The sequence below is a fragment of the Schistocerca serialis genome, chromosome 1 (genome assembly GCF_023864345.2).
Source record: "Schistocerca serialis cubense isolate TAMUIC-IGC-003099 chromosome 1, iqSchSeri2.2, whole genome shotgun sequence".
NCBI classification, from domain to species: Eukaryota; Metazoa; Arthropoda; class Insecta; order Orthoptera; family Acrididae; genus Schistocerca; species Schistocerca serialis.
The window spans coordinates 379,769,305-379,795,098 of NC_064638.1; positions in this window are offsets into that span (position 1 = coordinate 379,769,305).

Below are 25,794 nucleotides of genomic sequence, written 5' to 3' on the forward strand. Positions count from 1 at the left end.
GAATTGTTCAACACGTGGGGCGTGAGGTCTCAACAGTACATCGATGTTGTCGCCAGTGGTCGGCGGAAGGTGCACGTGCCCGTCGACCTGGGACCGGACCGCAGCGACGCACGGATGCACGCCAAGACCGTAGGATCCTACGCAGTGCCGTAGGGGACCGCACCGCCACTTCCCAGCAAATTAGGGACACTGTTGCTCCTGGGGTATCGGCGAGGACCATTCGCAACCGTCTCCATGAAGCTGGGCTACGGTCCCGCACACCGTTAGGCCGTCTTCCGCTCACGCCCCAACATCGTGCAGCCCGCCTCCAGTGGTGTCGCGACAGGCGTGAATGGAGGGACGAATGGAGACGTGTCGTCTTCAGCGATGAGAGTCGCTTCTGCCTTGGTGCCAATGATGGTCATATGCGTGTTTGGCGCCGTGCAGGTGAGCGCCACAATCAGGACTGCATACGACCGAGGCACACAGGGCCAACACCCGGCATCATGGTGTGGGGAGCGATCTCCTACACTGGCCGTACACCACTGGTGATAGCCGAGGGGACACTGAATAGTGCACGCTACATCCAAACCGTCATCGAACCCATCGTTCTACCATTCCTAGACCGGCAAGGGAAAATGCTGTTCCAACAGGACAATGCACGTCGGCATGTATCCCGTGCCACACAACGTGCTCCAGAAGGTGTAAGTCAACTACCCTGGCCAGCAAGATCTCCGGATCAGTCCCCCATTGAGCATGTTTGGGACTGGATGAAGCGTCGTCTCACGCGGTCTGCACGTCCAGCACGAACGCTGGTCCAACTGAGGCGCCAGGTGGAAATGGCATGGCAAGCCGTTCCACAGGACTACATCCAGCATCTCTACGATCGTCTCCATGGGAGAATAGCAGCCTGCATTGCTGCGAAAGGTGGATATACACTGTACTAGTGCCGACATTGTGCATGCTCTGTTGCCTGTGTCTATGTGCCTGTGGTTCTGTCAGTGTGATCATGTGATGTATCTGACCCCAGGAATGTGTCAATAAAGTTTCCCCTTCCTGGGACAATGAATTCACGGTGTTCTTATTTCAATTTCCAGGAGTGTAGTTATAAGTAGGCACAGTGGATAGGCCTTGAAAAACTGAACACAGATCAATCGAGAAAACAGGAACTATGAAAAAATAAACAAAATATGCAAAGTGAGTAGTCCACCCCCAAATATGCAATATTAAGGACACTGTGAGCTTAGGAGCGCCGTGGTCCCGTGGTTAGCGCGAGCAGCTCCTGAACGAGAGGTCCCAGATTCAAACCCTCCCTCGAGTGAAAATTTTACTTTCTTTATTTTCGCAAAGTTATGATCTGTCCGTTCGTTCATTGACGTCTCTGTTCACTGTAATAAGTTTAGTGTCTGTGTTTTGCGACTGCGCCGCATTTGATCGCAAGGTCATAGGTCAACCGATTCCTCCACAGGAAAACACGTCAGATATATTCTATACGACACTGGTGACAGCATGTGCGTCACATGACAGGAATATGTTGTCGACCCACCTAACTAGTACACTTGGCGAATGGGTAAAAAGATTCTTCTACCTTGCCCGATTTAGGTTTTCATGTGGATGTGATAATCACTCCCAAAAAAGTGATGAAAACATAAGAGTTTGTCACATAAACTGAAAATAAAAAGTTAAACTTTTCACTCGAGGGAAGACCTGAACCAAGGACCTCTCGTTCCGCAGCTGGTCACGCTAACCACGGGACCACGGCGCTCTTGAGCTCACATTGTCCTTGATATTGCCTATCTTGCACATGGACTACTCAGTTTGTATATTTTGCTTATTTTTTCATAGTTCCACACAACTTCTTCCTGTTTCCTCGATCGATCTGTGTTCAGTTTTTCAAGGCCTATCCACTGTGCCAACTTATAACTAAATCTGAGGGGGGTACGATGGGGAGGTTCCCTTGTCAGTATCAGATCACTGAGTGGCCGCATAGCCCCGCTTGGACTGTACTCGTCAAGAATTCAAATAGCACTCTACACACGTGAAGAGTAAAAAAAATGCATTGTATAGTCCACGAGGGACTATGCCAAATAACGGCTGAAATGTGTTAACTGTATCTGCTACATTGATGATGATCACTCAGTGACCGATATCTATATCTATTACAATAAACACAAGGTGCGACTGATTGTTGTACCTTCTTTCACCAACTGGAATTATTTTCCCCGTATTCCATATGTGAATGGGACGGGAAGAAGCCCTAATAATAAGTGCTGCGATATGAACTACCGTCTGCCATCCACTTCGCAATACTTTCAGACTATAGCTGTAGATATATACATAAATGAAGACGTAGGACTCATAGAAAACAGTGTATCCGGCACTTCCACGTTTGTGTTGCGTCGGTTGGAGGCGCACATTCACTGTCGGCCTGTCGTCGACCCCCAGTTGTCCTCGAGTCTCTGGTGTCGCAGGAAGCCGCGCGCTACGGCTCGGAGGCTCTCTCGACTGCCTTGGTGTCGCTTTGCAGCACAACACGTGTCCGCTGGCAGCCGGCGCCTGCCACAGATTATACTCGTATTGCTCCTCGTACGGAAACCGTGTCGGTAAGAGACGAGCTTAGTGGACGGAGTTCCCCTGTAGCTGGTATCAATCACAGTGCCTGTTATGCCATCCCACGTCTTCCATTGAGTCTCTTTTCTCTTAAGCAATACTTTTAGACGCTTTCATTGAACTCAGTGTCTGTGTGTCCGTGTGCATGAGGGAGGGGGGGGGGGGCGGTGATCTTTACTTTTAGAGAGCTGATATGTTTTTTTCGCAGTGGTACTCCTATGGCACCGTGCGAGGTGGTGAAGTGGTTAGCACACTGGACTCGAATTCGGGAGGACGACGGTTCAAACTTCCGTCCGGCCATCCTGATTTAGGTTTTCCGTGATTTCCGTAAATCGCTTCAGGTAAATGCCGGGATGGTTCCTGTGAAAGGGCAGGGGCGAATTCCTTCTCCACCCTTCTGTAATTTGATGGGACAGATGACTTCGCTGTCTGGTCCCCTCCCCCACATCAACCAGCCAACTTCTTTAGGTTCCAAACTCGTCCCTTACATATTCTCGCAAGGGCGGTAAAGACCCAAACGTCGTGCAGCCAACAACATACATCGCCATCGTTATCACAGATCCGCTGTATGGATCTTAGTAACATAGCACACACGTAACGAACTTCTTCAGCCCGTTAGCCATCAGCATGTGTAATTATAGGAGGGACATTTCATAAACAATGCACACTATTTTCTTTTTACTCACACGTTAACTATTTCATTCTTCAGTATCTCTTTACAGCCCTCCCTGCTCCTGTGTGACTGAATTCCACCGTCTCGGAAGCTCTGTTATTCCAGTCAGGGCACCACTTCTGTTTGTTCGTTGAACGGGAGTAATGGTGGTAGAAAGCTCTTCCAGAGAAAGATAACGACGCCGAAGGATAGGTCTTTTCAACTTCGGGAACAAGTCAAAGTCTGGTAGTTGCCCCAAGTCCGGGCTGTAGCGAGGATGCGGCAACACTTTCCATTCGTTTTCGCGCAGCATTTGTGCAACAACACAGCCGACATGCGGGCGAGCATTGTCGTGTAGAGTAAGCGGCCCAGACTCGAGCAACTGAGGGCGGGTTTTGTGCATTTTTCTGCGCAGATTTTGCAGGAATTTAAAATAACACACTAATTCCACAATTGAAACTTCCTGGCAGATTAAAACTGTGTGCAGGACCGAGACTCGAACTCGGGACCTTTGCCTTTGCGGGCAAGTGCTCTACCAAATGAGCTACCCAAGCAAGACTCACGCCCCGTCCTCACAGCTTTAATTCTCCTACTTTCCAAACTTCACAGAAGCTCTCCTGCGAACCTTTCAGAAGTGCTCTGGAAGAAAGGATATTGTGGAGACATGGCTTAGCCACAGCCTGGGGGGATGTTTCTCACAGCTTTAATTCCACCAGTAATTCCACCAGTACCAGTACTCACGCCGCGTCCTCACAGCTTTAATTCCACCAGTACCTGCTGTGAGTACGGGGCGTGAGTCGTGCTTGGGTAGCTCAGTTGGTAGAGCACTTGCCCGCGAAAGATAAAGGTCCCGAGTTCAAGTCTCGGTCCGGCACACAGTTTTAATCTGTCAGGAAGTTTCATATCAGCACACACTCCGCTGTAGAGTGAAAATTTCATTCTAGAAATTCCACAATTGACTCTACTGTCAAGATCATTCCTTGGTGATCAGAAGTGTGGTGTCCTTTCCACTCGTTTCTTATAGTGTGCCCAAAGGATGCTGCTTTCTCGTATAACAACAGTTCAAGCAAATCACAATCATCCTTTTTATTACAAAGACGTAGACTGACTATACTTAACTTCGGGTTGCAAGCAAATGGCGACATGCAAATAATCAATGTCCTTCGCTGCATACAATATAATTCGCACAAGTTCATATGGATTACTACTAATCACGTCCCTTCTAGTGCCTCTCTTCCAGCGCGTGGTTTCTAGTGATAGTGAGCGTTTTCTGCTGTCCTGTCGAGGCTGGCAGGAGCGTCGCTTATATTCTCTTCGGACAGACGCCGCCCCTGCCGTGGTCTGGTCCTAGTCAGCTTAGTATTCGCTGACGTCGTCTCACAGCCTTCTCTCCTCTTGCGTTCTTCATCTTCGTGCCGGCGCTTGTCGTTACGCTGGAACAAAAAGCAAAAGTCATCAGTTGGTTGAGCTTTGATTATGTTGTTCTTGTTGTGGTTTTCAGTCCTGAGACTGGTTTGATGCAGCTCTCCATCCTACTCTGACCTGTGCAAGCTTCTTCATCTGCCAGTACCTACTGCAACCTACAGCCTTCTGAATGTATTTAGTGTATTCATCTTTTGGTCTCCCTCTACGATTTTTTCCCTCCACGCTGTCCTCCAATACTAAATTGGTGGTCCCTTGATGCCTCAGAACATGTCCTACCAACCGATCCCTTCTTCTAGTCAAGTTGTGCCACAAACTTCTCTTCTCCCCAATCCTTTTCAATACTTCCTCATTAGTTATGTGATCTACCCATCTAATCTTCAGCATTCTTCTGTAGCACCACATTTCAAAAGCTTCTATTCTCTTCTTGTCCAAACTATTTATCGTCCTATACTCGATGTTAACAGATTTCTCTTCTTCAGAAACGCTTTCCTTGCCATTGCCAGTCTACATTTTATATCCTCTCTACTTCGATCATCATCAGTTATTTTGCTCCCCAAATAGCAAAACTCCTTTACTACTTTAAGTGTCTCATTTCCTAATCTAATTCCCTCAGCATCACTCGATTTAATTCGACTACATTCCATTATCCCCGTTTTGCTTTTGTTGATGTTCATCTTACACCCTCCTTTCGAGACACTATCCATTCCATTCAACTGCTCTTCCAAGTCCTTTGCTGTCTCTGACAGAATTACAATGTCATCAGCGAACCTCAAAGTTTTTATTTCTTCTCCGTGTCCTACTCCGAATTTTTCTTTTGTTTCCTTCACTACTTGCTCAATATACAGATTGAATAACATCGGGGACAGACTACAACCCTGTCTCACTCCCTTACCAACCACTGCTTCCCTTTCATGTCCCTTGATTCTTATAACTGCCATCTGGTTTCTGTACAAATTGTAAATAGCCTTTCGCTCCCTGTATTTTACCCCTGCCACCTTCAGAATTTGAAAGAGCGTATTCCAGTCAACATTGTCAAAAGCTTTCTCTAAGTCTACAAATGCTAGATACGTAGGTTTGCCTTTCCTTAATTTAGCTTCTAATATAAGTCGTAGGATCAGTATTGTTTCACGTGTCCCAACATTTCTACGGAATCCAAACTGATCTTCTCCGAGGTCGGCTTCTACTAGTTTTTCCATTCGTCTGTAAAGAATCCGCGTTAGTATTTTGCAGCCGTGACTTATTAAACTGATAGTTCGGTAATTTTCACATTTGTCAATACCTGCTTTCTTTGGGATTGGAATTATTATATTCTTCTTGAAGTCTGGGGGTATTTCGCCTGTTTCATACATCTTACTCACCAGATGGTAGAGTCTCGTCAGGACTGGCTCTCCCAAGGCCGTCAGTAGTTCTAATGGAATGTTGTCTACTCCCGGGGCCTTGTTTCGACTCAGGTCTTTCAGTGCTCTGTCAAACTCTTCACGCAGTATCATATCTCCCATTGCATCTTTATCTACATCCTCTTCCATTTCCATAATATTGTCCTCAAGTACATCGCCCTTATATAGACCCTCTATATACTCCTTCCACCTTTCTGCTTTGGCTTCTTTGCTTAGAACTGGGTTTCCATCTGAGCTCTTGATATTCAAACAAGTGGCTCTCTTTTCTCCAAAGGTCTCTTTAATTTTCCTGTAGGCTGTATCTGTCTTATCCCTAGTGAGATAAGCCTCTACATCCTTACATTTGTCCTCTAGCCATGCCTGCTTAGCCATTTTGCACTTCGTGTCGCTTTCATTAAGCGCGTCGAAATGTTTTTGGACGCGGAGAATCACTAATAGGACTGAGTGTGATTTTAACTCCGGTTCAGAGATACTAATCTACGTTTTTTCAGTGACGACAATTCGGTAGAAGACTCCTTGACTTCGCGGACGAATCGTTGTTTGAGCAATGTTGCAATCTCCAGGCGTTTCCGTCTCTCTTCAGCAGTCAAATAGTGTGGGACCCATATTGCAGAAAGTTTTCTCTTTTTCAAATCATTTACCGAGCGAGGAGGCGCAGTGGTTAGCACACTGGACTCGCATTCGGGGGGACGACGGTTCAATCCCGTCTCCGGCCATCCTGATTTAGGTTTTCCGTGATTTCCCTAAATCGCTTCAGGCAAATGCCGGGATGGTTCCTTTGAAAGGGCACGGCCGATTTCCTTCCCCATCCTTCCCTCACCCGAGCTTGCGCTCCGTCTCTAATGACCTCGCTGTCGATGGGACGTTAAACACTAATCTCCTCCTCCTTCAAATGATTTGTCAGAATACCGAATACTGACGTTGGCGGAATTCCCGTGGCTTCAGAGAGTTCCTCACAATTCGCACTGCGATCTTCAAGTGTATCTGCCACAAGATTCACACGTCTTTTATCTGTTGTCATTTTTGGCCTTACGGGTCTTGGATTATCGTCTGTGCTCATAAGAGTATAAGACTACCAGGAGAATGAATAACCCAACGTGAAACTGTACTACGGTCCACCGTAAACTCTCCACAAACGTTACTTAACGCGCTGTGGATTTCTGTCTGGTTTTTGCCGCGTAAAGTTTCGATCATGATGTACGACCTCTGGTCTACAATAGTCACAGTACCCGAGATCTCTGCAAGGTCCACTTCTGCCTCTCGCCAATTTTATGTTAGAGTACACAGCGAAAAAACAAAAACACCTGCTAAATCCTCAAGCTGCCAACTACATATGACGCAATTTTCGTTGTCGTTGCATCAGACAGTTCGCATAAATATCAACCTGTGCATTATCTATGAAATGTTCCTCGTATATTTCTAGTAGTTGCCAACAGTGCTTGAAAGTTCGTATGTAGTTTTGCCAACAATCGCAAGTAAAGGAGAAAGTCTGAAAATTTTTAAGCTATTTACTTGCTCTGTTGTCTCTTTCGTCTCATATCCACATGACATAAGTTTACTTTAAGGATACGAGTAGTGGCGATACCATTAAAGGCAGTTATCCCACGAAGGACTTTTTATATCTTCTGGAACCTACGAATTAGTGACAAGCTGAAACTTTTGAGGCAGTCCGTGAGCTTCCTTGCATAGCTAAAATGGGTATGGTCAGCCAGTTGAAGTTATGGGGCAGAAAATCTTGCAGAACATTGGTCTTATTGTTAGCTAGTACGCTGATCATAGACCTCTGCTCTTATTGTGACCTTAATGGCATCGGTGCGGAGGATGACAGACAGAAGGAAGACATACTAAATTCCATTTTCCGAAATCGTTTCACGGAGGAAGGTCGTATTGGGTTACTCCTTTCAGTTGGTGCACGACTGTCAGAATGACAGATGGTAGAAATAACTGACCGCTCGATGTATGAAAAAAGAACTAAAATGGCCCTATAGGGGCACTGCGACTGGTCCTGATGGGTATGTTGAGCGGTCTACGGCAGTTCGTCGTAGGAGCGAAGCGTACCTAGTGATTGGGAAAACGTGCAGTCATTCCCATTATCATAAAAGGGTCCTCGAATAGACGCGTAAAACTATGGGCTGCAACGCTGACGTCAGTCTGTTGTACAATTGTAGAACAAGTACTACGGCCCTTCCGCAGATGGATGGCTCTAAAAATGGCTCTAAGCACTATCTGAGATCATCAGTCCACTAGACTTAGAACTACTACTGTTCAGTCGTCCAATGTTTACGCTCCTTACACCAAGCGAGGCGGTGTTTGGCATTTTCCGGCGTGATGTGTGGCTTATGAGCAGCCACCCGACCATGAAATCGAAGTTTTCTCACCTCTCGCCTAACTATCATAGTACTTGAAGTGGATCCTGATGCAGTTTGGAGTTCCTCTGTGACGGTCTGGATAGATGTCTGCCTATTACGCATTATCACCCTCTTCAACTTTCGGCTGTCTCTGTCAGTCAACAGACGAGGTCGGCCTATACGCTTTTGTGCTGCACGTGTCCCTTCACGTTTCCACTTAACTATCACATCGGAAACAGTGGACCTAGGGATGTTTAGCAGTGTGGAAATCTCGCATACAGACGTACGACTCAAGTGACACCCAATCACCTGACCACGTTCGAAGTCCGTGAGTTCCGCGGAGCGCCCGATTCTACTCTCTCACGGAGTCTAATGACTACTGAGGTCACTGATATGGAGTACCTGGCGGTAAGTGGCAGCACAATGCACCTAATACGAAAAACGTATGTCTTTTAAGGTGTCCGGATACTTTTGATCACATAGTGTAGATAGGATCCAAAGGAGAACAGCGCGTTTTGTCACAGCTTAGTTGATGAAAGTGAAGACATCACGGAAATGCTGATTCAACCCTAGTGCTAAACGTCACAAGAGAATCACTGCGTGTCAGAGTGTGGTTTACTGCTAAAATTTTGCGATAGGTCTTTCCTAGAAGGATGCTTTCTTCAACGCCGAAAGACTTTGAAAGTAAAATTTGAGAGAATCGAAAGCTTACCAACAACCATTCTCCCTTGCACCCTCAACTGGAACAGGAAAGGGGGAAGTGAAATTGGTACTCAGTGTACCCTCCAACACACGCGGTAAGACGGCATGCTGGGTATAAATGTAGCTATATGATCTAGATTAGACACACACATGTAACACACCGCACTTGCTGTTCGAAAATGTGGTACATACTATTTGCTGCATTAAGCAATGAACCTAGACGTTATCTCTCGAGGGTACTTATAACTGCATTATATGTTCTCCAAAGCTTATTCGAGCATCGTGACAAAGATTTAAAAAAATTATGAAAGGTAACTAATTAAAATTTTTGCACATAGTGCGTCAGAAATCAGCGATTTTACGCAACCAGCATTTCGTGTTTGTAAGCGCTGTTGATTTGACTATGTAGGAGAACAGATACAAAAGTTAATTAGGCAGTAAGTAAGGTATTAAGCATTATTACGGCACCATTTTTATAAGACTCAGCTCTTACTGTCATGTAATTACATGCTGTACTGGATGTATTGATGAGAAACCCTCAACAGCGGGTGAGGCAGCTAGCATCGATCTCTTCTTTCTCTGATAAATGTACTTCACGTGCAGCGGGTCTAAAAACTCATCCACTCCCCGTTAATAAACTGTGGTAGAAGCACTGGATATTTGTTGTTTGCGTGAAACCAACAGATGGAGCTACAGCCTCAGAAAAGCACAAGTTCGTCATTGTTTCGTCTCCTGAATATTGCGATGTCCAAAACAAAACAGCAGCAATAAATTATCGAACCTTGCCGTTACCGTCATCAGAATAGTATCCCTCTACTCTCCTAAAACTTTTGCCGGCTGCAAAGAGAGAAACTGAGAATCTATGTTTCTGAAACAGATGGACTAATTATACTGCAGCTTACGTAGCCTCAGCGTCGTCAGAGGCAGCCAACAACTTTTTTTTGTTTTTTGTTTTATTGAACAACGAAATCAAACGGAAATTTTGAAAACACCATCTTTGTAGCCGAGTTATGTAGGTGGGAATCTTAAGATTGCAGCAAACTTCGTTGTGGACAAGCGTTGCCGAGATAATTATTTAACCCGCAGAATGCGTGCCCGCGCGGCTTTGTGTGTGTGTGTGTGTGTGTGTGTGGGTGTATGTATGTGTATGTGTGTGTGTGTGTGTGTGTGTGTGTGTGTGCGCGCTTGCGTTCATGTGTGTGTGTGTTTCCAAACTTTTTCGAGAGTTTAAAGATTATGGAACTTGGGTTGATATTCTAAGAAGGGTTGTGAGTAAACGGGAACGGAATTCGGAGTACGGATTTCCGTAGTTTTCTTCTCAAATTCTTGGCTATCGAAGTTGACAAGTTAATCACCACTGGAGTTCATGAAACATAGCCTCGTAAAACTTGCAGTGTAAAGGATATAAAAAGCTGAGGAACAAGAGATTCTTAGCACAGGGAAGAGTCATTCACTTTAAAATACGAGTATTGGTACTTGGTTGCTAAAAAGACTACATAATTATTATCTGTGGTAATAAGAAAAACCACAAGCCTACGTTTGTTTATTTTTTTTCTTCTGTATCAACAGACTCGTATACTTCTGTGTATATAGACTGAAGTGGTGAGTGAAAACTTGTACCAAGGGCGGGAATCGAACCCGCATCTCGTGCTTAGTAGGCAGGTGCGTTAGCCACTAAGCCAACTTGGCACAGCGATTCACACAACTGCATTGATTACACTGGCATTCCTCCCTCGAAGATACAAACTGTCACTGCCACCCCAGTCTACTTTAAATTCACACGCCACTTCAGTCGACCTACATAAAATATCTGCATGAGACCAGTAAAACCCTCTGAAATCGTCTCATTTCAGTTGTAGACTCGTGTAAAATCATCTCTTCCCTGAGTTTTTTCCTTTACGGTCGTAAATGAGTTTTCTTCGCAACTCGGAGTCTCGATGCACTTGTTTGAAATTTCGTCAGTAAATAAACTAGTATCCAGTCGTTTATCTTGCATATTTAATATGTACGAGTAAATGCGTCTTAAAATGTTTGTTCTGAAACTGCAAATTGACTTAGACGTTATGAACACATATTTTTCACGTAACTTTGCAGTTACTGTAACGAGTCGTTTGCAACATTCACCCACTCTTTTATCCTCGTGTTCGTTCATAGATCCTTTCTCTAAGTCTCATCGCTGAAGGAAGGATCTATCAGTGTGGGGAAAGAGTCGAGGTTCGTCCGTTCGTTCATAGGACGCTCACTTCAGATGCGGAAAGAGACGACGTCCTTAAAATGAATGACCCAGTGTTAGAGACTATTTCACCAAGCCATACTAACAAAGTAGTAAAATCTAAGTTCAAGCAGATGAGTAGGAAAAACGATCCTGTGATGTTCGAATTAATTATCAGTGGTGTTCTGCTTGACACAGTCATTTCGATTAAACATCTAAGCTTAAAGTTTCAAGCTATATGATAAGAAACGAGAACGGTAAGCTGGTTGGCCCGCAGCTCGTGGTCGTGCGGTAGCGTTCTCGCTTCCCACGCCCGGGTTCCCGGGTTCGATTCCCGGCGGGGTCAGGGATTTTCTCTGCCTCGTGATGGCTGGGTGTTGTGTGATGTCCTTAGGTTAGTTGGGTTTAAGTATTTCTAAGTTCTAGGGGACTGATGACCGTAGATGTTAAGTCCCATAGTGCTCAGAGCCATTTGAACCATTTTTTTAAGCTGGTTGGTAGTAGCGAAGGCGAAAGGGATTCTAGGAAAGTGTATTTCATCTGCAAAGGAGACCGCGAACACTATTGCAAACCATTCTTTAGTACTGCTCGAGTGTTTGGGATCCCCATCAGGTCGCATTAAAGGAAGACATCGAAGCAATTCAGAGGCGTGTTGCTAAATTTGTTACCCGTAGATTCAATAAACCATCGAGTGTTACTGAAATGCTTCCTGAACTCAAATAGGAATCTCTGAAAGGAAGACGACGGTCTTTTCGCAAAACACGATTGAAAAAAATTAGAGAACCGATAATCGTGGCTGACTGTAGAATGATTCTATTGTCGCTGAAGTATATTGTGCATAAGGTCTGCGAAGACAATATAAGAGAAATTTAGAGCTCGTACAGTGACACATAGATAGTTGTTTTTCCCTCGCTCCATTTGCGAATGAAAGAGAAACGGAACGATTAACAGTGCTACGACGTACCCTCTGTCTACCACCGTATGGTGGTTCATGGCATATATGTGTAGATTTAGTTGAACTGTGACTAAACAACTAGAAATAATTTATGTTTAACTCAGCTGTCACTCAATATCTAACACGATTTTCGGCTGCAATGTTAAGCTTCGAAATAAAAGTTCGAAAGCCTATGATTCGATCCACTATTGGATCTTCGATCTTTTCTTCCCTCTAATGTGCCTTTTACATTTAGCAATACTTCGTGTGCGCCGGCCGGTGTGGCCGAGCGGTACTAGGCGCTTCAGTTTAGAACCGCGCGACCGCTACGGTCGCAGATTCGAATCCTGCCTCGGGCGTGGATGTGTGAAGTTCTAGGGGAGTGATGACCTCAAATGTTAAGTCCCATAGTGCTCAGAGCCATTTGAACCGTCATTTAGAAATCACGTTTAACAACATGCTAAGGAAATAAGTTCTCAGTTCGGAGGAATGAATTAAGGAAGGGAGGAAAGAAGAGAAGAAGATGGAGATTAGGATACAACATCCCGATGATGGTGTAATCATTCGGAATAGAACAAAAGTACGGATTAAGGAAAGAAATCGGTCATGTTCGTTTCCAAGTAACAGTTCTGGCATTAGCCACAAGCGTTTTGTGAAACTCGTGCAAAACCTAAATCCGAAAGACCGTACGGAAGTTTGATCAGACATCTTTCCAAATGTCCCATTTCGCTGGGTCATTTCAAAGGAAGGCAAGGGCACACCACCACAAACAGGACCATGCTTCGGGTTATACGAAAAAAGGTGCTACTTTCGGAGGCAAAAAGGTCATCCTTGTACGTTAAACTGAATAGTTATTGTTCACTTCGTCCCCTGTCTTCCTATTTAACGACTGCCAAAGAGTAAGATATCTATGAAGGAGTCCTATCTACTTGAACATTGTTTCTTAACTAACAGAAATTTTGCAGTCCCTATATTAACTCAATAATTTAATTTACAGTAAAGCACAGCAAGTTATTCGTAAGCGAAAACAAGAAACCAAGCTAGAGCATTACAAAACTCTCTGCCAAAAATATGCGATGACTCAGAATATATAGTCTCTTGTTTAGAACAGCTATGAAATGATAAGACGATATTTGATCAAAGATAACCGGTATTTCACCTCATGAAGGAGGACGTAAATAATTACATAACTATGACAAAGTCTTTTTCCGGCTTCATCGTTCGTTATAGGATATCATTTTTATCTAACGTTTGATCGCTTCGAGTGTTTGTAAAGTTTGAACAAGTAAATCTTTTATCTCTGCTCTCCCTACTCTAAATGCCGTTAAAGCTGCACTACAGATGCTGATTACTGCATAATATCGTCAGCAGAGCCGAAAGAGTGTATTTTAGAAAGTGTTGTCATATGACGAAATAAATTAGAGATAAACGTGTCATTTTCCTCTCGATGAATCCATTCCGCTGTGATTTCTTGTATCTGAATAAATACCACAACAGTGTTTCTTTCCCCTACTGAGTTTCCATCTCAGTGGAAGAGGAACGAATTTCTTGGGACACGACTGTCAACAATTCACATGTAGCCTGGGAATGCTATCTCTGATGTGAATAAGAAGATCCACTACTGCAAAAGCCACTCAGCAATGAAACTAAATTTTTACTGCAGTCAATCAGAGTAAATTTTTACCAATCAGAGTATCTTTGAAACAAAGCTAGTAAGTGGTACAAAGTCAATCGGAGTAACATTTTACCAGTCACGACTTACTAGTTTTGTTTCAAATGGATGCTGCTCCGTATTCTTGCATTATTTTGTATTAAAATTAAAATTTCTATGATCTCTGTGGTTTCTAATTGGCATTTCTGTTGTATTTCCACCTTCTTAAAAGCTCTCACGCCAATAATTATGCTTTAATTACATTGGCTGTGAAGAGAGTTTCTGGCGACATTGATTTAAGTTGAACAGTACCAGATCTATACAAATATCTTGATATTTCAAAGTAAACCTCCAATACTGAATTGACGTTGTTGTTTTTACTTCCTATTAACACCTGACTTCCTCCTGAAATGATCTAAATGTACACATACATAGGACAAATACAATGTTTTTTTTTAAGACTGGTCTAAAATTATTCAACATTACATCGTAAGTTTGTACCAGTATTAAAACAGAAATTTTACTCTAATAGGGCATAGCTAGTCTACATTTTCACTTTCCCAAGCACTCGGTAACTATAGATCTAAAATGTTAATATTTCTGTTGTGATGTGTAACGTGTCTTGCGTCCAGTGTTTCCAGAAAATGGAAAAAACGGATTCAAAGCTACTCCGATTGACTGTAGGTTTTAGCCTGGACACAGTTGTTATAAACGAGTCAACTCAGTAATTTTCAAAGGTTGTGATTTTTACTGCAGGGAGCGGCAAGTGCTTAGTTAAAAAAAATTCACCGTACTGTTTACTATTGTACATCTTGCTTCTGCACCCTATTTTCTTGCTTGAATTAACGTTTGATACAATTTCATTCGATTAGTGCATCGTTTCCAAGCACTCATTACTTGTTAGCTCTTTTGTCTTTATGATGCCCAGAGGATGCAAAGAAGTAGCATATGACCGGTGTTGAAACAAGTGGCAATTGCTAACTAGAGTATGACTGACTGAAATATTCACTCAAGTGAGAATTCAAAACTACCTTTTGCAGTCATTGTCTGTCGTGAACTCGCTGCAGTAACGTGTGTATTTGTTTTTCTTTAATTCTACCATAATGAGAATGAGGAGAGTCGCATGAAAGAAACAGGCAGGATGAAGCACCGTTTCGCTCAGGTTTTGTGAGAGAAATGGAACTTATGTTACGTTCTTGTGCAGAGCACCTGCAGGTAGACGTTAATACGACATACGGAGCGGAGGAAAAGTTAAATACTTTATGCGACTGTAGCTCAAACGCCTTGCAATCTAATATTTATTTACTAGCTGTAAGTGCTACTCTCCTTTTCCCCCCCGTCTCTGCGCATCTCCCCCTCCCCCTTTCTTTGCACATCTCCTCCCATCTGCCTCCCTCTCTGTCCATCACATCCTCCCCTTTTCTCTGGCCATCCTCTCCTTCCTCATTCTCTCTCTCAATTTTCCCCTGTTCCTCTTCTTTATTGTAACTTCAGCGGCAGATTCTGTAGTTGTATTCTAATCGTAAACCAATAAGCCATAAACACAGCTGGCCTGTTTGCCAGCAACATCTCGCTATCATATATTATATGATATATATTATATGTTATATGATATACAGGGTGATCAAAAAGTCAGTATAAATTTGAAAACTTAACAAACCACTGAATAATGTAGATAGAGAGGTAAAAATTGACACACATGCTTGGAATGACATGGGGTTTTATTATAACAAAAAAAACCACTAAATGTTCGACAGATGGCGCTGCACAGCAAAACTGCTACCGTGACGGGTGAGAGGTACGCCGATATGTTACAGAATCGCATCATCCCCAGCCTGGCAGATAAACACCTGCTGGAACGTACGATGTTTATGCAGGATAGCGCGTGAAAGATCTCTTGCGCGCGTCGTTTGGTGATAATCGTGTGCTCAGCCGCCACTTTCATCATACTTGGCCGCCCAGGTCCCCAGACCTCAGTCCGCGCGATTATTGGCTTTGGGGTTACCTGAAGTCACAAGTGTATCGTGATCGACCGACATCTCTAGGGATGCTGAAAGACAACATCCGACGCCAATGCCTCACCATAACTCTGGACATACTTTACAGTGCTGTTCACAACATTATTCCTCGACTACAGCTATTGTTGAGGATTGATGGTGGACATATTGAGCATTTCCTGTAAAGAACATCATCTTTGCTTTGTCTTACTTTGTTATGCTAATTTTGCTATTCTGATGAGATGAAGCGCCATCTGTCGGACATTTTTTGAACGTTTGTACTTTTTTGGTTCTAATAAAACCCCATGTCATTCCAAGCATGTGTGTCAATTTGTACCTCTCTATCTACATTATTCCGTGATTTATTCAATTTTCAAATTTATACTGACTTTTTGATCACCCGGTATATGATATATTATATATCATATTATATGATATATATTATTATATATTATAGATCATACATATATATTAAAAAGTGTATAGTTTATATGTGTCCAAACGTTTATTACACTAACGTGTAAAAATTTTAAATATAATTATGTACCTAAAAACGCCCCCGTATTAGAATTCAGTGTTGTGTCCAAATTTCAAAGCAGTCGGTCAAGAACTTTCGGAGATTCACCATTTTCAACAGACGAACATTTACATTTTTATTCATAGATTCATTCATTCATTGCGGACCCATTTTAATGGGAGGAAAAATGGACCATTATAGGTAGTCTTTATAAGTACTAGTAATTTAAAATGTTAGTTTAATATTTTACAAAAATTTACGTTACCGAACCTAACTGTGCAATACTAAATTTGTTATAATTCTTGACTCCAGCAACTGCCACACGGATTTTTTTGAAATGATGAAGTCTATCTGACTACGAGTGTACCTCTAGAAAAACCTGTATTTCATTTAATTGGTTACTGTTTCTGTGCGCCAGAATACGGTCAATCTGCCAAAAAGAAATCCAGAAATAAAGTAATATTCTCAAGTGGCACTCTACTCGTATGTTGGTTGTAACGAAATGATATCGTTTTACGAAGTACCTAAAGGCTACCTAGCAGTAACGCAGTAGTATTTCGGTCCCGTGCATATGTACTACACTAGCTGCATTCACAAACACGTGAAGAAATAACGAGAGGAGGAAGGGGTGGGGAGGAAAAGAACTTCATGGAGCGATCAAACTGCTACACAAGTTGACTGCCTAAAGATTACGGACGCGACGTTCACACAACCATGTCTGCTGTGGATGCAGAGGTTGGTGTGGCTTGCCTCGTTACTTGACGATGTGGTTGTACAGGGAGCTCAGCCGTACACAGGCGCACGCTATAAAGAACCCTCCGACAGGAAGTGCTCTCCAAACATCGGAGAGCTGTTGAGCTTTATAGTTGACTGTAAGTATTCATGGCTTTCTTATCAGCAAGCAGATGCAAAGTGCGGTTAGAGGTTGCTTGTAAAGTGACTCAAAGGAAAACATACTACATATGCATAACCCAGCTGACGAATCATTACCGACACTAGCGACAAGAATTGGCCTTGCAGTCTGTGCCGGGTGGAAGAGGGCAGCTAACCGAGAGCGGTTAGGTGTGTGTGTGTGTACCGCACGGCTTTGTAGGGGGAGTACCGAACTGCTCTCAAAATAATATATCGCTTCGTTACGGACAGAATAATGTAAAGAAGATGCTATACAACCTAAAACTGTATAGAATAAGGAAATAAGCTCAGTAGGCATGAAATGATATAGACTTAATTTTCGAACGTAGGCTTCCGCGGCCGGTGTCATAGTCGTGCCCTGAGGAAGGTCGTTGCAATTCGGCCGAAACGTCGGTTTTAGTTTATTATTGTTGTTAGTTTTAAGCAACGACGCGGCATAATACCCAGAAGAATTTTAATCACTATTAATTTTCGAAATTTGGAAATTTGTGGTAAGGTCTTATGGGACCAAAGTGCTGAGGTCATCGGTCCCTGAGCTTACACACTACTTTATCTAACTTAAACTAACTTACGCTAAGGACAACACACACACCCATGCCCGAGGGAGGACTCGAACCTCCGACGGGGGGAGCCGCGCGAACCGTGACAAGGCACCTTGGACCGCTCGGCTACCCCGCGCGGCTTAATTTTCGATTCAATATGTTATGACCAGACGAAACTGCAATCGCCTCGCCAAAACTGGGGTCCTTTTATTGCTCCAGGAGACGCTCATCCGAAATACACATATGAAGTACAGGGGGACGCAAAAAGCGTGTTACGAAGTTGTGTCTACTGTAGTTTAATCACACAACATAAATGATCCTCTTTGTAATATTGCTGTGTTGGAGTTCTGAAAATTCTATAGGTCACACCGATGCATCAGTTCCAATTACAGAATGAGCACGATGCACCATTTGGCTCATTTTTACTGAGCAACCTATCTCAGAAGACAAATACCGACGAGTCTTGAATGGAGCAGTTGCATGCCGTACTGCAGTCATCTTCCACTTTTTTCAAGCGACATTCAGACATCGGATCGTCGCTCTGGACGCCTTAGCATTCACCGACAGGTTGTGGGTTGGCGCCGTTATAGTCACTATCTCAACCAGGGTGATCATTTGTTATTGGCTTATCTAAAAGACAGAGTCTCCAAAAATGTTCCTACAACACCCAAGGACCTTCGCACTGCAGTTTCTAGAGAAAGTCATAAACAAATTCAGTTCATGGCTCCACACACTCACTGCTGCAGAAGGAAACCACTTTGAAAACCCGCATTAAATTTCAATTTGTCTCCTGTAGCATGACTGTGATAACGAGACTGAAAGACCTCTTATTAAACCGCAGTAGCCAAAAACTTTCGAGTACCTACTGCCCTGTGTTAGTTCACTTTAGCACGTGAATGACAAGATTTCGGCTGGGCGCGGTGGAGGTTGGAGTCCTCCGTCGGGCATGGGTGTGTGTGTTTGTCCTTAGGATAGTTTAGGTTAACTAGTGTGTAAGCTTAGGCACTGATGACCTTAGCAGTTATTAAACCATCTTTTGCTGCACTAATCAACAATCTCGTAAAATGTACAATATTTACAAAAGTACGTTTCCATCTGCGACGTGAATAACTCCTTAGTCCTACTCGATGATGCAGACTGCTTCACCTGAGATCACAAACTGGGGCAGAGCGCTTCCATGCTCAGCTCTATCTTAACCTCGGTGTGAGAGCGTTGCTGTACGGGGAGAGAGAGAGAGGGCTTGTCTTCCTCAGACTCTCCCATTCGCAGTTGCTAACTACAACGAGACATCCCTAATGTCTGTAGTATCGATGTGTGTTGCCGACTGTGGTGTGGCCCCACGATCTCTGAACTATACCACACAATAATCATTACTTAAACATGTTTTCATTTTACAGACTTGCACAAAAAGTCTGGTGACCGAGCGAGATGGGGCAGTGGTTAGCACACTGGACTCGAATTCGGGAGGACGACGGTTCAAACTCGTGTACGGCCATCCTGATTTAGGTTTTCCGTGAGTTCCCTAAATCGCTTCAGGTAAATTTCGGGATGGTTCCTTTGAAAGGCCACGGCCGACTTCCTGCCCCATACTTCCATAATCCGATGGGACCGATGACCTTGCGGTTTGGTTCCCTACCCCAAATCAACCAACCAACAAGCTGGTGAAGGCACAAATGTGTCCAAACATGTCTGGGCGTTAAAAAGAATAGTTGTCCGCGTAATAAGCGGATCTGAATTTTCATAAATTAGTCTGCTAACACAGAAACTGTTCGAGCTTTAAAACTAAACGATGATAATTAGAATTAATATGTGCTGCACTGTTACCATTTGCTTCACAGTTACTGTTAGCTGCAGAATTCAGACCAACCAATAGTGCTGTTCAGTAACAAGTGACATTAGGGCGAGGCACAGAGATGGCTAAGTTCTTTCTTTCACTTTTTCCTGGCCTTTATACCGTATCTTGGTATGGATTGGCATGTTAGTTTTTTGGGTTTTGGCAGTGTTAGTGGAAGAGGATCAGTGGAAGGCCTTCCTGTCGCCAACCCCAGACCCCTCTCCCCATTCTCTCCGCGGACGTGTTCTCAAAGCGTAACTGCCCATCTTCTTCAAACGTAGGTGAATGCACCGCCTGTGGTCTTCCTGCGTTGTGCCTGCGTACCATCAACGCGCCGGCATTGCCCAGTCGAATGCAGACTGCAGTAAACGTGCAATAATGCCAGAATCTTCGTGCAAGTGAAAGGTCCGTGGCACATTCGCGAAGGTCTTAGACCACTGCCTTCAGCTTCTCCGTAAAAACAGTTCATGTCTTGCAGTTCTCACAATGTGTAGCTCTCCATGTTACGTACTGCGACCTTTAAACCGGCACTAAGGCACTGCATGCTGTTTAATAGGTCAATGTGATCTTCGGGATGACACAGCATTACATGTCTCAAATCAGATTTGGTGTAACGATGTTTCAGGACGCTGCTTTTCGCTGACAATCTAGGTCACAGGCTATGATAGGCAGCCAGCCGCTGTGGCCGAGCGGTTCTAGGCGCTTCAGTTTGGAACCGCGTGATCGCTATGGTGGCAGGTTCAAATCCTGCCTCGGGCATGGAGCCCGCAACTCGTGGTCGTGCGGTAGCGTTCTCGCTTCCCGCGCCCGGGTTCCCGGGTTCGATTCCCGGCGGGGTCAGGGATTTTCTCTGCCTCGTGATGTCTGGGTGTTATGTGATGTCCTTAGGTTAGTCAGGTTTAAGTAGTTCTAAGTTCTAGGGGACTGATGACCATAGATGTTAAGTCCCATAGTGCTCAGAGCAATTTGAACCATTTTTTTTTTTCGCGCATGGATGTGTATGAAATCCTTAGGTTAGTCAGGTTTAAGTAGTTCTAAGTTCTAGGGGACTGATGACCTCAGATGTTAAGTCCCATACTGCTCAGAGCCATTTGAACCATTTTGATCATTGGCATGTGGTTGCTTAAAAAAATATATTTGTTGTTGGCTCCGCCGTAATACCTATCAATTTGGGCAGTGAATTTTTGGGCACCCTGTATACATACTCACACATTTTCTCTCTCTCTCTCTCTCTCTCTCTCTCCCTCCCTCCCTCCCTCACACACACACACACACACACACACACACACACACTTTCTCACGTCACAGCTCTTAAAGTTGCACTCCTTTCTTAAGCATAGTCAACCACAGAGGTGTTTGTTTTAAATGCGTGATTGTCATACCTCCATGCCCTCTGCTGTAAGGAAGTTCGGTAATAGTTTAAAGACTTCTATGACGGTGGCAGATAGAAGAAGCACTGTGATGTTGTGAAGTCCCGTGTGCCCCGAGTTACGCAACTGATGATGTATGACGCCCACTGTGTATTTCCATCGCTGGCAGATGGGCAATTTTTCTCTTTTCACAGTCCCTTCGTTCTTAACGCTTCCGTGGAATACGAAATCTGGTCATTGGATCTTCTCGTACTTCTTACTAATCATGCTAACGGCTTCTTTCGCTAACTTGCCAGCTATTTCATTCCGGTAAAGGTCGCAATGGCCTTTTGCCCGTACGAAAGTAACACCGTCAGCCAATCTTGCTTCAAATTATGGCTTATAGTATACACTAGGTGGCTGTTCTGGCGTTGTTTTCTGTAGTATTTCTCTACTTGTAGTGCTGCCTGGGAGCACGTTAATATAATAACCTTCGGATCAATCATTTTTTATGTGTACGTCAGCACCCGCGAAACTGCTGTTAATTCTGCTGACAAAACGTCTTCCTCGTTGATCTTTAATGTAAGGTTGGTTGGCGCCCAGAACAAGAGTGACGGAAAAGGTATAAGTAGAGGATAGGAAAAGTGTTGGCAGAGACAGTCGCGTCTTCCATCTTGCAGAGTGATGTCAGATTTTTTTCTTTTCCCGGCGCTCATCACAAGTCCCCCATTACGTTGGGACTAAGCGGTATCACACTCCAGTTGTAACCTGACGACCGATAAATGTGTTTGGAAAGCAAACCGCTGACTGTGTAAGTCCCATGTGATGATCAGAGAACGGGGACCGAAAGGTACCACGCAATTCACGTTCCATGGTTGGCATTTGTTTTTCCAGAGCTACAGATCCGATGACGCCGCCCTTACATTGATTTCTGCTATAATATCCATCGGCCCCGTGAACAATTTAGGCTCCTATAGCACAAACATAAAGTATTTACATTTTTTAAAAAAAACTGCTAAAATTCTTGTTTATAAATTGAAGAAAGAAGAAAAAATTAGGATTTAATGTTTAATCGACGACGGGGACATTAGATGCGAAGCACAAGTTACATCTGAACGAGGATGAAAAGAAGAAATCGATCATATCCTTTTCAAGGGAGTCATCCCTGTCTTCGCCGTACGCGATTTAACGAAATCCCGGAAAACTAAATTTGGATGATTCTCGAAGGCGAGTCCAGAGTGAGTGCTTATAAATCGCTGTGTGTCCTTAGGGCTTACCCGACAATTACTGTCGTTTCTGTGTAATATTTCAGTATGGATTACGCGTGATAATGGTCGCGTTGACATTAACATCAGCCGTTGAATCGGGGTCAGCAGTTGACCACTATTGCGAAAAACAGCGGGATGCTGTTAAAACACATGCGCTTAAACAAAATATCATGCCCAGTTATGTTACCAGCGTCAACTGCATTGCTTCATGCTCCCCCAAATGAACTTCTGCCCAGTCTGGCCGACCTCAATATCCATGTCACTTTATCTCGTAACAAATCTTAATAGACGCCATGATAACTCTTCCCATCTTATCGACAGGTGATCTCAAGTAAATTCCATATTTCTAGATTTCCAGAAGGAATTTCCCTCCGTTCCTCACAACATGCTTGTGTATAAGGAATATCGTCTCTTTCGTGACTGGATTCCTGATTTCTTGTCAGAAAGTTACAGTTCGCATATCTTTCGGAAAATCATCTAGTGAAACTGACGTCATATATGCTGTATCCCAAAGAAGTGTTATACGCTCTCAGCTGCTCACAAGCTGTAAGAACAATTTAGGTGACAGTTTGAGCAGTCTAGATTTTTTTTTTTTTTTTTTGGGAGATGATATTATTTTTACCGTCTAGTAAAGTGATGAGAAGATCGAAACAGATAACAAAATGATTTAGCCTATTGGCTTCTGTCTCGGGTTCTTCGGCCGACGTTCATCTAATGATTTTTCTGACGTTTCGCCAGCACTAGTGGCTGGCATTGTCAAAGCTTCACCCTCCATTGCCGGTGGTGAACTGGGTTAAGCTCTGACAATGCCAGCCACTCGTGCTGGCAAAACGTCAGAAAAATCATTAGATGAACGAAGGCCGAAGAACCCGAGACAGAAGCCAATAGGCAGTTTGTCAACAAGTGGCCACGAAAGCCTTAACAATTTTGTAAAATGATTTAGACAAAATATGAGCGTGGTACGAAAAGTGGCCATTGACCCTAAATAATGAAAAGCGTGACGTCCTCCACTTCAGTATTTCATAAATGCCGTTATATTTTGGTTACACGAAAAATAAGACAAATTTAAAAGCTGTCGATTAAACTAAATGTATAGGAATTACAGTCACGAACAACTGAAATTCGACCCATCACGTAGTAAATGCAGTGGAGATGTCGTGCCGAAAATTGCGTTTTATTGGTGTAATAATTAGAATGTGCAGCCGAGTATTTAAAGAGGACGTTTCTCCATTGTCTCCTGCAGAACTGCTGCGCGGTATGGGATCCTTATTAGATAGGATTGACGGAGGACATCGAAAAAGTCCAAAGAAGGGCCGCTCGGTTATGTACGAAAGCAAAACAGTGGAGAGAGAGTCACTGATATCTTAAGCGAGTTATAATAGGAATTATTAAAACAAAGGGGATTTTACTTGCAGCGAGATCGTTTCATGCAATTTCAATCAGTAAATTTTTTCCCCGAATGCCAGAGTATTTTGTTGATTCCCACCGACATTGGAAGATTTGGTCATGGGCTTAAAATAAGAGAGCTCACACGGAAAGATAAGTATTCATTTTTCCCACGCGTTATCCGAGAGTGAAACGGTGGCGAAATAGTCTCACAGTGGCTCTAATACACCCTCTTCCATGCACTTAACTGTGTGCCGGCCGCTGTGGCCGGGCGGTTCTAGGCGCTGCTGCTACGGTCGCAGGCTCGAATCCTGCCTTGGGCATGGATGTGTGTGATGTCCTTAGGTTAGTTAGGTTTAAGTAGTTCTAAGTTCTAGTGGACTGATGACTTCAGTTGTTGAGTCCCATAGTGCTCAGAGCCATTTGAACCATTTGAACTTAACTGTGAAGTGCAGAGTGATCATGCAGATGTAGAACATACCATCACCGAAAAGCTGAAAGAAGTAAGTCCTCATCCGTAACAGCGTAATCATCCACGTGACAGTACCAGCACGTGAATACGTGTCCAGAAAGATAAAACCTACATACATGCAAGGTTTGCAGGTTACGTACTGTGTTGATAAACCACACTAAGCAGGCAGGAAGCGACTCTGCTCATATAAGGCTATATGATCGTACCACACATGACGTCAACAGAAGACGACTCAGGACAGAATGCAAACCAAGGTCATGCACGTGAAAAGGTTATGGGTGTCAAAGAGTGTTACTGTTAATCCTTTTGACACGTTTTATACATGGTGTTCATTTATTTTGAGTTTGGAGAACGCGTCGTCAGAAAGACATGCTCATGCATGTAAGCTGGGGCGTCACAAATAGGCAGCTCATCGAGACAGAAGCACAGTCAGTCCCGTGGAAAACGCGGCGGTGCACGGGAATAATCCGTGGGTGACGTTCGTGCTTACGTCACAAACTACGTCACATCGCACATGTCGATTATAGAGGCTGGTCTTTTCTTTCTGCAACTAATATTCATTGTACCTGCTGCACTTTCACGGCCTAAATATGATTTTCCGAATGGAATCATCAATCCTCCAAAAAATGGTTCAAATGGCTCTAAGCACTATGGGACTTAACATCTGAGGTCATCAGTTCTCTAGAACTTAGAACTACTTAAACCTAACTAACCTAAGGACATCACACACATCCATGCCCGAGGTAGGATTCGAACCTGCGACCGTAGCAGCAGCACGGTTCCAGACTGAAGCGCCTAGAACCGCTCGGCCACAGCAGCCGGCTGCAATCCTCCGTTCATCATATAAGCGTCCTGTAACTGCTTCTAATTTTTGTAATTTCCAGTACTTCTCCTGATTTTGTTTTTCTCTTCTTGATTTCACTATCGTAGGCAATTGTTTTACTTTGAAGCTTATTCTTAGATACACTTATGTGGCAATCCTGTAATACTAGTTTAACAACTACTTAAAATTAAGACTAGAAAACCAGCGTGTATAATTTAAAGCAGCGTTTTTCATATGTATAAATAAATTATCATTAATGAAGTAGTTTATAATAGTGAGTACTGCTGATCTTCGAAGTTCCAGAATTTAGGTAATGGACGTAATATAATTAAGTCTTAATATTATCTGAAGGTGATTCGCTGAGAAGCGGAACAGGTTGAGCCTAACTAAAAATAAACATAAAATCCAAGTAGCATAACACTATAATAATCCGATATGATAAATTTCAGTTCACGTTAGTTACGGAAATTAATAAAGTGCCAAGCGTGGTACATTTTGTTGAAACAACATTTATTGTTATCAGTAGAATAGTACAAACTGTTCTTCATAGCGAATTTCACATAAGCCTCAGTATTTTCATTTTCCACCAATTTCTCCAACTTATAAATTGGTGAGAACATACCCAATGCGAGTTGCCAAATCACCCAGCGTACGTGGTATGGTCCAATAATCTTCCTCCTTCACCCAACTTCACAAGAGGAAGGTGGACGGTGTTGCCCAATCATGAGGACCGCAGTGGCTCTACCGAAATCCCGGGAAGTGATGGTCAAAGGCCGGCCGAAGT